At 36.8% G+C, this 6,000-nt stretch overlaps 1 long non-coding RNA gene across 1 annotated transcript in view; it reads right to left on the bottom strand.

Moving 5' to 3' along the window:
- Nucleotides 1–473: 473 nt before the first annotated feature.
- The window catches only part of LOC134730770 (uncharacterized), a 231,896-nt gene continuing 226,369 nt past the window's right edge, over nucleotides 474–6,000 (bottom strand). Inside the window, exon 4 of the long non-coding RNA XR_010112730.1 lies at nucleotides 474–862. This is a non-coding gene — a long non-coding RNA (uncharacterized LOC134730770). The remainder of the gene's footprint in view (nucleotides 863–6,000) is intronic.

Here is a 6,000-nt window from a genome sequence, read left to right as displayed (position 1 = left end):
CAACAGGAAAGTGGAGACTATGCTCTCCAACTCCAGCTCCCTCTCTGGAAAGCATAATGACGAGCTGGGTTCTTCGCACCCAGCAGTCAAAGGTACTGAGAAGCTGTCAAGAGCTATTTTCTGTTACTGCAGTTGGATTTCTCCAAAGCCCAGTGGGGGTAGTCTAACCTCCAACCTTGAATCAGAGGATCTACATTCTAAGTTCAGCCCCTCATGGATAGAGCATTTTATTTATGTTTCATTTTTATGCTTTTTTTGTGGGGGGGGGGGCGGTAAGAAAAATTCTATATTGAAAGTCTCTTCTTCTAAAGAAGTTTATAGTTCACAAAAACTCTTAGGACAGACATACTCACTCAAACCTAAGTGAAATGCTATTACAACTACATTTATCTTCAGGCAAGTCATCTTATGCCTTTGCCTTTATTACCAAGATTATAAAAACTTGGAGGTAAGAAGTAAGAAGACATCATTACATTACTCTCTGTTAAAATGGCAAATATATTTCTATTCAATGAGATAATCATAAATAGGCACTCTATTCAAATACAGACATTTGTGGAGTCCTTCTTTGGTGGTAGGGTGGTGGAAATGATTAAAATGTGGCTCCTGTCCTCTGTCAGATAAAAATCAAAATAATTTCAGCTCACCTCAGATCATTTTTCCTTCTACACAAAGTACCTGAACAGATGTACCATTTGTTGAAGTCTTGCAAGTTCACCCTGGAGTGTGGCTGCAAGGTAGCTGCTGCCCATTTTTGGCTGGCGCCTAAACACTGAGCAGGCCCATTATAAGCCATGCTTCGGTTTTTTGCTTCTCCTTCAGTTGGTCATTTAGGACTCCTCCATGTGGCCACAGGTGTAATCTGAGAGAGAGGAGGGCAGTAATGAAATGTAGGGGGTAACACTGAGGTTTGGGCTACCAATTTATGCAGCTTTCGTGCTTAGGCTTTATCTCATATGTACCATTTGCATTTTATATAGATCGCTTCTTGACCTGCACAACTTTCTGATTTGATGAGTTCAACAGAAACCAACTCAAGGTAAGCAATTCAGAATGCATAGCTACTTGCTGTTTTGTATGTTGAGTGCTGAATTTAATAGAGAGGGGCCTACTACTGAATGGGCATCACATGTTCAGATACATTCATCAGATGTTTCAGGGTTCAGGTTTTCCCAGTGAGAGCCCTGACTTGCCCTTTGGTTTTTTTTTGTTTGTTTGTTTTTTGTTTTTTTGAGACGGAGTCTCGCTCTGTCGCCCGGGCTGGGGTGCAGTGGCACCATCTCGGCTCACTGCAAGCTCCTCCTCCCGGGTTCACGCCATTCTCCTGCCTCAGCCTCCCGAGTAGCTGGGACTACAGGCACGTGCCACCACGCCCGGCTAATTTTTTGTATTTTTAGTAGAGACGGTTTCACCGTGTTATCCAGGATGGTCTCGATTTCCTGACCTCGTGATCCGCCCGCCTCGGCCTCCCAAAGTGCTGGGATTACAGGCGTGAACCACCGTGCGCAGCCTGACTTGCCTTTTTGTAACTTGATAATTCTATTAAAAGCTGGGTTTGGTCTTCACATTTTTATTTCTCTGAATATAAAAGATACAGCCTTTTATATGCTACCAAAATGGCCCTCTGCTCATCAAACTTTACTTTTAATGTTTTAGTAACTTCACTCTGCTTTTCATTATCCCTACATAGGACATCAATGTCATTTAATAATAATCGATACTATTATCTTATATACATTGCCCCCCCATACCCTTACTTCTATTATATTTTATATTATTACTAATTTTTTTTGAGACAGGGTCTCACTCTGTCACCCAGGCTGGAGTGCAGTGGCGAGATCACTACTCACTGCAGCCTCAGCCACCTAGGTTCAGGTGATCCTCACACCTCAACCTCCCAAGTAACTGTGATCACAGGCATGCATGGCCATATCCGGCTAATTTTTGTATTTTTTGTAGAGACAGAGTTTTGCCATGTTGCCCAGTCTGGTCTCGAATTCCTGGGCTCAAGTGATCCACCTGCCTTGGCCTCCCAAAGTGCTGGGATTACAAGGCATGTGCCATTGTGCTCAGCCTCCCCTTACTTTTAAAATCCTGATTTATTTGAATCATTACATAGTTCAGGGTAATTCCTTCCACCAGAACATTCTTTCAAATTAGCATCAGTTTTAGCATCAGGCTATCACACTGTACTAGAGACTGTGCTGTGCTCCATATACCACATAGGATGGATTGCTTATTACCAGGTAGGCAGTGAGCAATCCAATGCCAAAACAGTTTTTTTTTTCATCTGTTTTCTTACACCACGTCTGATGCCAGAGCATGTGGCCTGTGTAGGTCACATCAGGCCCTATGCTTAGAAGGGCCCTTTGCTTACTTTAATGCTCTGATTTTCTTGCTTTATTAAAATGCTGAATACTTTTGAACGGGGAGACGTGCATTCTTATTTTGCGCTGGGATTTACAAATTATGTAGTTGCTTGTTACTAGTATGAGATGCATAATTGAATTCTCCATAAAGCATATGCTGAGATAGTTTGAAGTATAAGAAAAATAGAACAGACTGGTAATGTCCATGAGTAATATAAGGAAGAAAGCATAGAATTGGGTAGGTGTCTTCATTTAAGACACAGATCTGATCCAACCTCTGTAGCAGGAAAGGAGGAAGAAAGCAGGATTGTGGAGAAAGAGCTTCAGATTACAATGAAGATCTGGTGAATCTCCAACACACCCAAGTAGAGTTTCAGAACAAAGATTGGCTATTAGAGAAGTTTCATGGGCACACACAGCCAGGTCCTATGCCCAGCTATGATCAGTCATTAACTGGGGGCTGCCTGGGAATAGCCTGGCTTCAGCTAGAAAGCTGAGACTGATCCTGAAGGGGTTGGTAGCTGGAGACTAGTAGTTAACTGCTCTTGTTGCAGCAAAAGGGCAAATTCTTCCTTGAAAAGAGATCTGAGTGGTATCCCTCCATGGCTGCCACAATATATTTAAGATTGTTTCATGTGCTGTGGGATGGATCTTGCAATCTGTAGTTGTTTATGTAGTGTCAATACACGAAAATTGGGTCAAATAAATTCATCCCATTGTTTAAATCTTCTATAAACTTACTGATTATTTTGTCTGCTTATGAAATTGCTGAGTTACAGTTTTCAACTATAATTACGGATTTATGTATTTCTATACCAAATTTATTCTGTTTTTTGCTTTACATTTTTTAATACAACTCTTTTGTGCATGTATGTAATGATTTTTAAAGCTTCCTGCTTCTCTTTCATAATAGCTCTTGCCTTTAAATCATTCTAATATTTATAAAGCCCAGTTTATTTTTTTAAGTTTATATATATATACTATATATACCATAGTATAAAATATACCATATATAATTATTATTTACTGATACAGTTGAGTTTAAGTAAACCACGACGCTATTTGCTTTCTAATAATCTCATATATTCTTTTCCTTTTATTTTTCATTGCTTGGATTCTTTTTATTAATCAAGTTATTGGTTTTATTAATCTTTTAATTAATGATTTATTATTTTATTTTATTGCTTCTATTAGCTTTTTATATCATATATCATACACGTTGTATTATTCATTCCATGGTAACCCTAGGTATTATAATGTACACCTGTGACTTACTACGTTCAACCTTAAACTAGTGCTTTTACCACTTCTTACACATTTAAGGACCCTAACAAGTTCAACTCCATGTGCTTACTCCTCACTCCTTACTTAACCCTTTGTATAATTCTTGTTTACATATTTTCTTTCTGCATATCCTATACACTCTGTGGGGTACTATTATTATTATTGGCATTTGAAACAGCCAACATTTGTTTAAATCTGCCTATATTTACCCTTTTTGGCACTCTTCATTCTTTTCTACAGTTCTCTACTTCTATGTGGAATCATTTCTCTTACATCTGAAGACTTTAGTGTTTCTCATCATGCACATGCATATGCAAAGAATTCTGTAGCCTTTTTTAATCTGAAAATATATTTAATATTTAAATTAAATATTTAATCTGAAAATAATCTGAAATATCTTTTTTAATCTGAAAAATAGATACTTTTTCCCTATAAAAGGCAAAACAAAAGCAGTTATTTCTTAACCTCACCAAAAAAGCTTTTAAAGAATTAAATGGAATCACTGTCTAGCACATGGTTCACCCATGAACATTACAGAGTTACAGTAATAAAAGTAAACTTGATGTTGAGTTTTCACAAATGTGTGTATTTGGTGGATGCTGCCAGGGAAAGTGTATCAGAGCTAAATATTTTCTAAAGGGGATGATAATATAGAAAAATCCATATATTCCATCCTAGACAAAAAAATAATATTTAAAAATAGAAAATTAAAACACAATATGCAGGTATGAATTTGAAAATAATAAGGTAGTATAAAAAATAGCTAAGATTGTTACGTATTTGCTGCCTCTGCAGAGAGGAATTTGAAGAGAAGTTGAGAAAGGAAACTGCTGCTTTTCAGTACAAGCCCATTGGGCTGGGTGCAGGATATTTGGAAACTGTGCTATCTGAAGTTTTCTTTAAATCTAAACCTGTTCTAAAAAATAAATCCTACTCTAAAAAGCAAATATATGCCATTCAAAAGAAATATTTGTTTATAAATTATTAAATTGTAGCATATTAAAAAGCCTAATAGAGTGGCACACAGAATAATATTAATAATGATATTTCCTTTTTTTTTATCCTTACGGTCTCAGGAAATTGATCTGCCATCTGGACATCAAACTGTGTGCTTATTCAGCCTTTCTTCCTCTCCTTGTCTGTTTTTTTTTTGCCATTTGATTCACATTAATTCAGCCGAGTGCACAGATTTTGGGGAGTTCCTTATTTTGGAAAACCTTCAGACAATGATTTCTATAACACGGCAGCACTTTTCTATTTGTTGTAGTCTTTTAATAAAACACCGTGAAAAACTCATCTTTTATCAAGGTTCTTGGACATTTACCCTCATATTTCAGTAAAGTACTAAAAAAATAAATTATTAAAAATCATTCTGAATAACTCACATAATCCAGACCCTTCTTCTTTTATTGAATCCTTGCTGTGAGGCTAAAACTTATCTAAACAAGCAAAAAGAAAGTCTATTTCAAAATAGAAAGGCAACAGTTTTTAATGTCAAGAGCGATGATGATAATTCAGGGTTTCCTGGGATAATTTCCACATCCTAAATTATAGCTTGATTACGCAGGAAGGATTATTGGACCAAAACTTGACAAAGAGGTCCTAGTTCTTGACTTCCTTCAGTTTGGGGCTCCCTATCGGTCTTACTGTTCTTTGCTTATAAGATGCCTAATAGCAGCTCAGCATCCTCTAGTTTCAGTAAAATTTCTTGAGTGCTTAACTTTCTCTTTGTTACATAGTATTACTAAACTGCCTCCTCTTGAGCCACTGCATTTAGCTCCCATACATATAACTATTTTGAAGTTGCAGGAACCTTCCCTGGAATTATGTACCCTGAGTTGGAGATTCCTCTTCAGAAACTCTGTTCTTGGGTATGACTTGGGACTTCTCACCAGCTCTGTCTCCTTCCAACGCCATGGAAATTTAAGCTCTCTGGGATCTCTCTATACATTTTTTGCTACTAAAAGAGATTTTTCTTTTCCTTCTCCTCTTTCTTCATAATGATTAATGTAAGATGAATTCAATAATTCAGTGATATTAGCCTCTTAATGATGTAAGGCTACAAAAAGGAATGTGTTGAACAAATACTCATTTCTATTTTCTGACCATCTGTGATCTCCATTTCCTTGTGATTATTTCCTTTCCCCTAAGATCCCTTTAGGAATCAAACTGCCTAAGCTTAATTTGAGATCAATTGTTATGTTGAGTCTTAGACAGGTGGATGTACATATTTTTGAGTTACAAAAAATAAAATAAATCACACTTTCCTAAATTTTCTACTTTAGGAGCTAAAGGAAAAATGTTCTAAAAATTTGAAACTTGGCATGCATAACTAGAGAAACAGAAT

The sequence above is a fragment of the Pan paniscus genome, chromosome 6 (assembly GCF_029289425.2).
Source record: "Pan paniscus chromosome 6, NHGRI_mPanPan1-v2.0_pri, whole genome shotgun sequence".
NCBI classification, from domain to species: domain Eukaryota; kingdom Metazoa; phylum Chordata; class Mammalia; order Primates; family Hominidae; genus Pan; species Pan paniscus.
The sequence above is the reverse complement of the archived record's forward strand: the minus strand, read 5'-3'. Positions and strand labels throughout refer to the sequence as shown.